This window comes from Tamandua tetradactyla, chromosome 2 (genome assembly GCF_023851605.1).
Source record: "Tamandua tetradactyla isolate mTamTet1 chromosome 2, mTamTet1.pri, whole genome shotgun sequence".
Taxonomy (NCBI): Eukaryota; Metazoa; Chordata; class Mammalia; order Pilosa; family Myrmecophagidae; genus Tamandua; species Tamandua tetradactyla.
The window spans coordinates 25,561,949-25,574,642 of record NC_135328.1 but is presented as its reverse complement, the minus strand read 5'-3'; positions in this window follow the sequence as shown (position 1 = coordinate 25,574,642).

Here is a 12,694-nt window from a genome sequence, read left to right as displayed (position 1 = left end):
ATTAGAGACAAAATGAGCATGACAAGCAAGATTAAGGCAAATTGTGAGAAAATTCCAATCCCAACATTACCAACAATCCAGCTTAGTTTCTCTGTGCTGGAGCTGGAGGTAGGGGAGGAAAGAAAGGAGTCCTCTGATATAAATACTGAGCAGTGTGTTTTTATTACTGCATAATCCTTGCTTGTGCCACTTGTCCGCATACCTCTGGTTAATGGAAACCTCATGTTCTCCTGATCTGGGTCGGTTCATGGTTAACTCTTGCAAGTCCAAGTATGCACCCAGGCCAAAGGAAATCCTTTCCAGAAGGAAGCCAGGCTATCAGACAGACAGGCGCTGCCTCACATGTTGAAGGAAGTCACCACGGGGTACAGTGAGTGATAACAGTAGGAATGTGACAGTCATCTGGACCTGTCTATAGGGATGCTGGTGGAATACCACCTAGCTTTTGGGTGCAATCCATTCATTGCCCAGAACCTGGGCTGCCCTGTATCCATTGAACTGTCCACTTCTCACCCGCTGCTCACTGTCTTGGAGCTTTGATTCCTCTGGGAGAAAGGTCTATGGTATTGACACAGCCCAAATGAATGCATCCAACAAAATTGAATGCGTGGAATGAAGGCACTGTTTTGGAATGCAGTGTGTGCAGTGGGTTTGTACAAGGGACTGTGGGAGCTCTGAGAATGCCACTAAAGTACCTTCTGTGGGATGCCAGGAATGGCATCCCACAGAAGGGGATATTTGATCTAGACGTCTTGATGCACAGAGAGATGTTTTTAAGCCAGGTAAATAAAGAGGAAAGGACAATTCTATATAGAAAAAGAAACATGTGCAAGTCCTAGGGGTATTTTCTCATATAGAGAAGGAGACAAGAGTGGTGAAGTGGTTAAGTGCTGGCAATATATCCCAGCTACCATCTAATCCCAACCTTCTTACTAGCTTTGAGACCTACTTTTATTTTATTTTATTTTTGCATGGGCAGGCACTGGGAATCCAACCTGGGTCTCCAACATGGCAGGCTAGGATTCTGCCACTGAGCTACCGTTGCACCACCTGAGACCTACTTTTAAAACCTCTTTGCTTTGTTTCCTCATCTGGAAAATGGAGATCATAATAGTGTCTACCTCAGAGATTGCTCTGAAGATTAAATGATGAAATACATATAACACTTAGTCTAGTTTCTAGCATTTCAAAACCTGGATAAATTCTGACTGGCAGTACCAAAAGCAAACAAAGAATGGTTTGAAACAGTTAGAATACATGCTGTTTGGCAACTATAGAAAGACCCCAGGTTGGTAAAGAGCTAGATAGTCAAAGAACTAGAATACTGTATTAAGGTTTGAACTTGATCCCATGGGTGATGGGTAACCACTGAAGGTTAGTTCATTCAAAGACTGTCCTCCTGTTGATTTTCCTTCTTGGAAGAACTTTCCAGAAAGCCCTTTTGACCTTTCTATCAGGGTCCAGACTCTCCTGGATGACCTCAACTCCCACTGAAGACAAACATTGGTCTCAAACAGCCCAATCCACATTTACGTCATTGCATGCCACAAAAGTGACTGCCTTGTTCTGACACTTTTGTTGTAGGTTCTCAGATCCAAGCATTGGCACCTGGGTTTTCCTTTTCATCACTGTCAATGAATATCCATGATTACAAAAAGAGAAGAAGGAACCAGTTCTGGCTATCTCTAAAGTTCTAAGCCCCCAAGCAAAGATTATAAAACAATGTCTCCTTGTCCTAGTTAGGAGGAGTTGCTTGGCATGTAAAAAGCCCTGGAAATTAGCCATAATGTGGTGATGAGTCCTGCAAGTAACGCTGACGGGTTTTAAGCAGCAGCTCACCAACAGAGGTCTGTTTGTGGGGTTATCAGGGTAATGGATCCTGGCACTGTGCTCGCACCATCTTTACAAATGTCGCTTTCACTTAATTGTACATTAACCTCAATCTCTTCACAAGCTCCAAAATAAAACTTCTTCACAAACAACTAAGTCCATCTGCTGTGCTGATAAAAATACTCCTGCATGAAAATACACACCATTAGATAAAGCCATCATCACAAATATTATAGTGGACACTCCAAATAATGCCTGCCTTTGGGAGAAATTAGTCTTTCTCTGTTAAGTGAACTGTTGATAAAACCCCTGATGGTCACAACAGAGCCTAAATTTCAAGACTAATCAGATTTCATATACTTCATCCTTTTATCCTTATCATCAATATATATACTTATTATTATGTATCCCGAATGGAACTCAGCCTATGAGTTGCTGCCACATTGTATTCTCAGATTGGGAATGAATGAATGAACCAATGAATGATTAGCAAGTAAAGGTGCTATGTCCCCAATTAGTACACATGAATTTAACTCACTTCTTTTTCCATTCCTTGATCAATTATTCATTGCAGAGTGAGGACACTTCTTCATGTTATTGCCAACAATCTTCAGGTTGGGTCTCATTTCCTGTTCTGAAAGAGCAACTCCCAACAGTGGGTATTTAAATTGATCCAGCTCTGCTGCCATACTGCACAGCCCATCTATCACAGCAATTTGTGCAAATGTCACTCTAGTATCCAACTGTATGTATCACGTATTTTGAGATTGCACAGTTCCTGAGGTCTTTGTAAAGCAAACCTTTCATGAATAAATCAGGAAATACCCTGATGCATGCTTTATGTAGAGGAAGATATTATATTTAGGTCACGCAGAGAAGTTCTGCCAAGTCTGCTAAAATGAAAAAAAAAAAATCCCTTAAGTGCAGTCTACCTTTACATGTTCCGAAACTCAAGCAAGTATCTCCCAACCTCTCTCCCCGCCCCCAACAGCTATACCTATACTCAGTAGACGCTGAGGATTACGGGTCTATAAAAATATTCGTTTGATCACTTGAGACCCCAAAGATTAAGACTTTCAGGTCAGGAGCCAAGCAAGGAGATTAGCTAGTCCATTAGAAGAACTTTGTGTTGGAAAATTTATCCACTATGGACGTGGAGCAATGGGATTTCTGCAAGGGAAAGAAGAAGGAACACAAAATGTTATAGTGAGTCCATTGTATTAGCCTGTGTTTTGAATCCACTTCAGAAAATCCCTGACTTTGAGTCTAAAGCATTGCAATAGATTCTTTCAAGCCTCTCCCAGAACACAGGATGTGGCCAAGGTTGCCCTCCCCTTCAGCAATGGAAATTCTCCTGATAAGAATAAGGATTTCCAGATTTCCAGACAACCTTATATTAGAGAAGGTTATCTTGGGTGGAAGAATGCAGAACAAAATGCTGAATGATTCTTTTCCTTTTAACAAGGGCAGGCAAGCCTTGTCCCTTTTGCCAAGAAAAGCTATGTGAGGTTAGAAGACTCTGTTGGAAGAAATAGATGGAGCCATGGACTTTAATGTGGGGTGGTCAGAACATGGAGACATCAAGATGTCATCAAGAAGGTAGACAGGGTACTTAGACAGGGCCTCTCAAGGTAATAAGAACTTATTTGGATATGGGACTGATCCTTGCTATATGGGTTTACAAACTTTTCTTGGGCAGGGCAGTCAACACCAATCAGCAACTTAGGGAACAACTCCTAACAAAAGTCAAAGGAAACAAACTCAAAACAAAAATCTTCAAGCAGTTAAGGGTGTTGGTAGCTACAGTTTTATCCTTTGTAAAGTCAAAATATAATCCAAAGGTTACCTATGAATAAAGAGTCTGTTAAAAAAAAAAGGACTTTGTTCTAATTGAGGTCTCTAACCTAACAGGGTGCCTCTTCTGAAACTTGCCTCTTGGATTTTGTGGAATATATAAAGACCATATCCTCTTTTCTTCGTTCTGTTTCCAGTACTCTTTCTTCCAAACATCTGTCTTTGGTTGAAGTTTCCTTCCTTGGATTTGTTAACGGGTTATTTGGAGGGCGTTCTTTAAAGGTCTTATTGGTGCACTTGAATAATTTTAACCTCCATTACCATTTGTTGCTAAGGTGAAGACTTTTATTCATAGCTGGTCCCAGTAATCTACAGCCTGATTTCCTAATATTCCCTTCTCTTTGTGTCACTGAGCTTTACCTTCTTAGGAATGCTGCTTTCAGCTTGTCATACCACTCATGTAACCCAGAAGACCTAAGTTTGGACCCCAGTTTCATCCCTAATGAGCTGAGTGACCCCAGGCAAATTTTTCATTCGTAAAAAGTAGACCAAAATGTATACTTTGAGAGAATTTACATCAAAGCATGGTATAAGTTGCTATACAAATGAAAAGTGATTTTGCTGAATATTTTTCAAATACTGTGTCTGGATTTTCCTTTTATTTCACATTCTGTAGTATCTAACATATAGTAGGTATTCAATAATAGTTTGTTGCTTGATGGTTGTCTTATAAATTGGAGAATGAATATGGAAACCAATTCTCTAAGGAAGAGAAGAAAGGAGAGGGCTTTAAAGAGTAGGGGAAAAAATAATGCACTTTGTTTTCTCATTGTAAAAGTAATTCATGCTCAAAAGATAAAATTTAGAAAATGCATGAAAGTAATAAGAAGAAAAGTAAAATAACCCACATTTTCAATGTTAGTATTTTACTAGCGTACACAGAGTTTCTGTATCTGAGTTACACACACGTATACTCAGAATATTGTACTGTCCCATTCATCTGCCTACAGCTCAGACATAAGAAGTATATTTTCTTACCAGACAAAGGGATAGGAGATTAGTTTCCAGTGATTCTGATAGTTCATTAATTAATAGAAATCAAAGAAATAGCAGTGGAGGCCTATGCTGTCTCTCATGATTTTACTTTTTAAGATAATAAATATAATAATAACTAAAATTTATTCAGTGCTTACTATATTTCAGGCATTGGTCCAAGCCATTTATGTATATATGTATATTAACTTATTTTATCTTCATGACTATCCTATATGTCAGGTACTATATACCCACAATCTCTTATCTACAATTCTGCAGTTAAAAAGTTCTGGAAATTGGATTTTTTTGTAAATTAGTACAAATTCATTTGGCACGAAAAGCTTATGGGAGATGATAAGATTCATGGTCTTTATTTGTTCCATTTATGAACAGTCAAGTTTCACTGCAGAAATATTAGTGTGTTTGATAGCGGGGTATTATTGTCCCAGAACCTTGAGGGTATTATATACCATCCAATAAGCACCCTTCATTGCCTTTATAACATTTGAAAAATTCTGAATTCTGAAACATATTCTAATCTGAAGATTTCAAGTCTGTGATTGTAAGCTCATATTATTATCCCCATTCGCAGATGAAGAAATCAAATCATAGACATATTAAGGAACTTGCTCAAGGTCACATAGCTAGGTTTGGTTTCTAACCTAGACTGACTATCTTTAGAGCCTGCATTAAAAGTCTTCACATTTTTAGAGCTCTCAAAAGTTTATAAAGCTCTTTCCAGCATACTAGCTCTATAAGTTCAATTTAAGGGTTTTATTCCATTTTATAGTCAGGACAGGTAGATTGAGGCAAGTTATGTGACTTGTCCAGTTCGCCATATTTTTAATGCAGCGGAATTTGAACTCAGGCATATGTCCGCTGGTTCTCATACCAGTGTCCTCAATGCTGCCTTGAGATTACCTGGCTATCCAACAAACTCGCATCACAGCATGGTGCAACATGTCCATGTGGACCAACATAGCTACTCAGGCAGGCTGCACCCAAAGGAGTCTACCTTCATTCAAGCTACCGGTGGCCAAAAGTGGGCCCATGTGAGAAAGTTTGGAACTGTCAACAATAAATGTTTCATCCACATCAATGTTTTCTAACCAAATCTTCAGACTCTGCCAGCATTTCTTATATCAGAAATGGATTCAGAAGCTAGGAGGCCAAGTTACTAGAAAAAAAAAAAATCAGTAATGAAAAGAAGACTGGACTATGAAGCCAGAGATCTGAGATCTGGACCTGGCTTTGTGGCTTTGGAAAAATAATGACCTATCTGAGCCTCCCTGAGTTATTAATATGGTGAGGATACAGAAGAAGCTGCATAGATGGGAGTCCAGAGACACACAAGTATCATTGAGAAATATAACAACATGAAAATTAGCTTGGGTTCGTGACTTACCCAGTCTTAGGATAGTCTAATTTTGTAATTGCAATGGAAGAGTGTGATTGACAAAAGGGCCTTTTCCAGGTGCCAAGTCTAGAATGTAGAAGGAAGAGACTTTTCTGCCCCTCTGTGCTTGTGTCAGATGCACCTGGGGTGCTATTCTCAGTTTTAAGCCTTACTCTCTTGACAGAGTTAATCCTGATGAAGCCTAGATCTCTAATGGTGAAAACAACTTAGCTAGTTCATGTTCTCACCTCATCTTGTATTGCTCCACTCTGGTATGACAGAAATGATGCCCATCCAAATGAGCTTGGAACATTGCAGCCCAAATCTTGGCGAAGTCCTTTATTCCTACTTTGCTCCCAGCACTGACTCCATTTCTGCCTGGTCCTGGCTCCTGACCTTGGCTTCATCACTATCTAGGAGCATACTTGTCCCCTGCAGATGATGGGAATGCAGCATTTCCGGTTTTGACCTCTGTGTTCTCTTCTTTTGACATGGATTCCCCCTAACCCTTGTCCATTCATATCTGTCTTTCGGGGTAATCAATGCAAGTTGTGTTCCTGGGCTTCAGAGTTCATCCCAGATTCTACTTACCCCTGGGCCAAAATGATCTGAGTCTAGGAGAAAGTGACTCTTCTAAAGAGTTTGCCCCTCCCATATGCTTCAATATATAGAACTTCATTTCCTTTACCTTCTCCTCCCCATCTTCACCAGATGGGTGAAGGCTGGGTCCTGGGTGCTCCTCTGCTCCTTCATGATGGGACCTTAGAAAGGGACTCAGGACAAGTCCCCCAAACAACAGCTCTGCTACTCTTGTGGATTATCTCAGATGCCTACATCTCCAAGGCCCTAATGGCTACAAACTCACTATTGGAAGGATTAGATTAAGTTAGGATTAGGATTAAGTTGAGGGTAACAGAGGAATGTCAAGAGATGAGGATGAATAGGAAGACTTTCCCAGTTCCTTTATGGGTTACCACCACCAACCTTAATTCTTTGCTTATAATTCTGCCTTTCTTATTAGGCTGTGAGTTCCTTGAAGGCCAGCACTGTTCCTCTGTCTTACCTGTCTCTAATTCTCCACTGCCAGTCCAGGATCTTCTCCTGGTAGGAGCTCAGAGTACTTACTGATTGAAAGACTAACCACCTGAATGGCTAAATGAACGACTTGAATGATCCAGGAGTTATGACTGGGGATGAGTGGTGTATCAAGACATTTCAGGAACCCAGAACTGTTAGAGAGGGTTTACAGAATTCTCTTACCATAGCAATTTCTTGAAGTAGGGATGGTCTGTTTCCAGATTGGCTATTGTAAGGCGATTTATTCTGTTCAAGATAAAGCTGCAGTATATGAGCTTAGTCAAAATACAAAATCCCACCTGCACTCAACATTGCCTGAAGTCAGGAATTTTCATCCTTGGTTACACATAGCATCACACAGGACTTTTAAAAACCACACCCAGACCTCACTTCAGAATAGTTGAGTATAAATCTGGGGGTGGGATCCAAGCATTGAGATTTAAAAAATCTCCTCCTCTGATACTCTGTATAGTTATGGTTGGGAGCCTCTGCTGAAGCTACAATTAATAACTGGAGTTATATTTGAAATCTTATTTCTCAGTTTTCTCAACTATAAAGTGAGGATTATTATATGTATTTCCAGGTTTTTATGAAGACAAAAAATGAGTATGTATACAAAGAGTAAGCTTCTCTGCACTAATGCTTGTTACTATTTTCATTAACATTACTATTTTTATTATTATTACATTTAAATGTCATGGAATATCTAAGCAGCAAAAAATATTGTACTTGATTCAAATAATCAAGATGCATTTCATGCCTAAAATGTGATAAGGATTGTATAAAATACAATGTATGAAAACAAACCAATGTCTAGGCAAGAAAGCTATGTGTACTGAATTATCTACTCTGTGCTATACTCTTTACATATATCATCTCATTAAATCATCCTACTCATTTCATGAAGGGTTTCTTATCATTCAGGTTTACAGATGAGGAAACTCAGGCTCAGAAAGGTTATCACCAAAGTCTCACAGCTCCAGTATGGGAGAGTCTGGATTTGAACTCAGGCCCCTCTGCTTTCAGGTATTTGCTCAGCCTATTGTATTCTCCATTCACACAGCTAAGCTTCTTTGAGTACCTGGCATGTCAGGCATAGCCTCTCTTCTCTCAGGAAATTTACAGGTAAGAGGAAGGAATGACTTGAGCGGGGAAAATCAAAGAAGGCTTCTTGGAGGAAATTAAAATTCAATTTGGATTTGGAAGATGGAAAGGATTTCAGCAGGAGGGTAAAGACATTCTTGGCAGTGAGAACCACCAGGATAAAATCCAAAAGAACAATGGCATGTTCCAACAAGCTAAGGTGGTATGTATTATGCAGTTGGCTGGATCAGCTTTATTCCTCCTTTTGTATCCCTTCTTTTAAAGAGATTCCCTTCATCAGAAGGAAGGCTCTGGAGTGATTGGAGAGTAGTTTCAGTAACCTTCTCCTTTCTAACTGTCTTTTTATCAACAGCAAAAATCTTTTATGCTTTCCTAGCTACTATCCCATTGACTTCTATGGGAGTTTTACATGTCAGTCAAATGCCAAATTTGCAACAGAGAGCTCCATCATGAACAAGGGTCCTGGTCACCCCCCACATGTGAGACACAGCACATGTACATGTAGATGCACAGCAAACATGCACATATACAGCAGCGAGGAAGAGACAGAAGGATTCTTGTTGGGTCCAGCTTTTGCTCTTCAAACACTACTGGGAGGCTTCGTTCATTTTTCTTTGCTAACCAGACTCCAGTCCCCATCTGTTCCTTGCAAAGCAGCAAGGTCAATGCCAATTTCCTTTTCATCATCCATGTCTGTGGCTGAGCTGTCTGCGGTGGCAGAAATGAATGTTCTCCAGAGCTCTCAGCTCCAGGGTGGCCACTTCCAGTCTGCCTACAAAATGCAATTGCACTACATTATGGCCAAGCAAAATACAAACTGCTGTGGCAGTGTCCTTTTGCATGGCAAAGCCATAGTAGGAGACAGCCTCCTTCGGGGGAAGCTATTCTACCACCCAAGGTCTTCTTGAGCCTGTTGAGAATTGCAGCTCTGAGATTAAAAAAAAGGAAAGAAAGAAAAGAAAAATCTAAATATGTAACATGAACTCTGTGGTTTTCCTCTGGTACTTGGCATAACTGAGGCTGTCACATTTAAGCTCTCCAGCTCTACTGAAACAAAAAGACCATGTGTGCTAATCATGCTGGTCCAGAGATTAGATCAAAATTCTGATTGGAGAATAAGGTTAATCATGGGTTCATCACACAGTGACCTTTGTAGGCAGCCTGCAACGCAGAGGGCTTGCTATTGTGCAAAGACCAGATTCATGAAGGAGGCCTACAGCTTTCAGCAGTTCCAGCTGCTGGAATTCCAAGGGAGGGGGCTCCAAACACCAGGCTCATGCTTGCAAGAGAACGGGAGTGGCATGGGGAATGTTATAAGAAGTGAAGTTTATAAATTCAGTTTCTAGAACTTCTCCAGGTTAGTCAGATTTAGTAATGGAAAGAGAAAGGAGTTCTTAATAAGCTGGCTCATAGACTTGTTGTTGTAGCAAAGAAAGCTAGTGTCATCTTTTTGGCTGAAAGGCTCCAGCTCCACTTAGAAGAGCAGAAAGAAACAGGACCTTGTAATGTAAGGTTAAGAGGCTCCCGGATGAGGGATGGTAGTGAACTTCCGGAAGTTGGCCTGTTGGAGATGCAAATGAACTCTGCTACTTTGTTTGCATTTTCTGGGGTCATATGATTTTCACCACAGCCCAAAGTACTTCCTAAATGCTGGCTCTAGTTTAACTCAGTCCTCTCCACTGTGCATAGCCAGGTCCAGGTATGAATGCAGGCTCATCAGATGACTAGCAATGTCATCTTGAGCTAGTCATTTCACCTCATGAAACCTCAGTGTCCTCATCTGTAAAATAAGATGTTATTTAACTTTAATTTATTTTAATAGATTTAATAAAAAGAAAAAAATTTAGTTGAATAAAATTTATTATTAACAAAGTTAATAATAAGAGGGATAATACTCTTAGAGAAAAATGCATGGAAAGACTTGGAACATAATAAATTTTCATTTTGTATACACTGTTATCATTTCTCCAACACCTCTCCAATCCAATTCTCCAACCTCTCCTGTGTCTTCTACTGCCTCTCTGACCTTATTTCAATCTTGAACCATACAGTACTTCTGAAGGTCTTCTGCCACCTGATCTGCCACTCTCCTGTTGACACATACAGTCTAGCACACACATAAATGCCCACACAGTGAGAGATAAAATGCTAGTCTAAGGCTGCTATTCGTTTTACCTGGAAAGCCCTGATCATTTCTTGCATGTCTTCAAAACATGGCTCATGCTTGCTATCCCTACCATGAACCTTCCTTGAAACCTGATTCCCTTATAAACTATGTCTTCCCCCAACACAACAAGTTAACCAATCCTGTTTCTGTACTGTTTCTTCTGTACTATAATGATTATTACATGAATCACATTCCATTGTGTTTATATCAACATATGTCTGTCTCTACCACTGGCTCATCAGGAGTTTAAGGGCAGGGACTATAGACTCCGTACCCCAGGTTCTTAGCATATTGTCTCTAGCATAAGTGCACATAGAATATCTATTAAATTAAACTGAATTGCTCAGGGGGGCAACTGAGAAAAGAGTGCTCTTGATGAAAACATTTACATAGTCCTTCAAGGTTAGCAGGAAGCATTTGTATCCACTATCTCATTTAACTCTCATAACAATCTCTGAGAACGGGAGGGATTGAGGTATTATTCTCATTTTTAGATATGAGGGAACTGTGGTTCAGAGTATAAAAGCTGTGAGCACTATCGTACCACTGATAAATTGTGGAGACTTGGTTAGACCAAAGCCTGTCCATTTCTGAGGCAATTTCCATCACTGAGATTTGTTGATCCAAATAGCAATCAGGGAATCTTTCTGTGTGCTTCCATGGGGTGTGGTTGATGCCTTTGTCAGAGTTCCCACCCTCTACCCCCAGTACATCACCAGTTGTTAGCTTGTAGCACAGGACAATATGCAGAGAAGATAAGATTCATGCTTACAAATAAGGATGAGCTAAGACTTAGACAACAGAACCTTTGGATTATGCACAATTCTCCTGGCACCAGAGGGAATGTCACCTATTGTCCTCCACTAAAAAATTGTTAAACCAAAGCAAGCAACCAAAAATAATATTATTAGGAGGATAAATTTGGCTCCTCTCTAATTTAAATAAAAAGCCATTTCCAAATGATATTTTAAATTTGTGTTATAACAAGTGATTTGCCATTCACCTCAGAAGTATTTGCATCACATCAATGTTTCCTTAAATTGCAATTGAGAATTTCTGAACTTCCATATGTATTTACAAGGCCCAGGCTGTACTGATGACTGGGAACAAATGTTGAAAAAGACAGACAATGTCTTCTGCCCTTGTGAAACCTACAAACAAAAACCAAACTAACATATAAATAAGTAATTTCAGACTTGTAAATAATTATAAATGTATAATATATAATATAATATAGTATGTATATATTAATATAAAATAAAAGTATCATAATTATTAGGTAAGCACATGGGGCAGAGATGGTGAATAACAGGGGTCATGAGACCTGCTTTAGATAGAGTGTTTATGGAAGGCATCTCAGAGAAGGGGACATTTAATTGAGAAATAAAGTAGTGATCTCCAGAGCGGGGTATACACACCCTAAAGCCTGTGTCAGAAGATCTACTGAGATATGGAAAAAAATTAGCCTTTTGTATGAGTTGAATGATGATCCCTCCCAAAGATATGCTATATTCTGATTCCCAGAACCTGTGAATGTTACCTTATCTGGGAAAAGGTACTTTGAAGATATAATTAAGTTAAAGACCATCTTAGATTGCCAGAGCTACTATGACAAGCACCACACAATGTGTTGGCATAAGTCACAAGCATTTATGTTCTCATAGTTTTGAATTACAAAGTTCAAAATCAGGTGTTGGCAAGGCCAAGCTTTCTCCAAGATCTGCTGCATTCTGGTGAAGCTGCCCTCTGTCACATGCCAATTTCTCTCTCCATGTATCTACTCTTCTGGTTTTGGCTTGCTTCTAGCTCCTCTGTTTGCATGCAAATTTCCTCTTTCTAAGGCCTCCTCCAGTCCTACAAATTAAGGCCCCTCTTGATGCAGTTTGGCCAACCTAACAGGATCATCAAAATTCCTATTCACAAATAAGTCCCCTCCTTAATTGATAACACACCTTCAGATGTCCTATTTACAAATGGTTTCACACCCACAACACGAATTAAGAATGTGCCTTTTGGCATACATGATTCAATCCCCAGCAAAGATCTTGAGGTGAGATCATCTAAGACTACCTGGATGAGACCTAAATCCAAAGAGAAGTATCCTTATAAGAGACCACAGAGGAGAAGATGCAGACACATGGAAGAGAAAGTGATATGCAGATGGAAATATCAATTAGAGGCCACAAGCTAAAAAAGTGGTAACCATCAGAAGCTGGTAGAGGCAAGGAAGGATAATTTCTTAGGACCTACAAAGGGAGTGCAACTCTGCAGAGACAACTTCATTTCAGGCT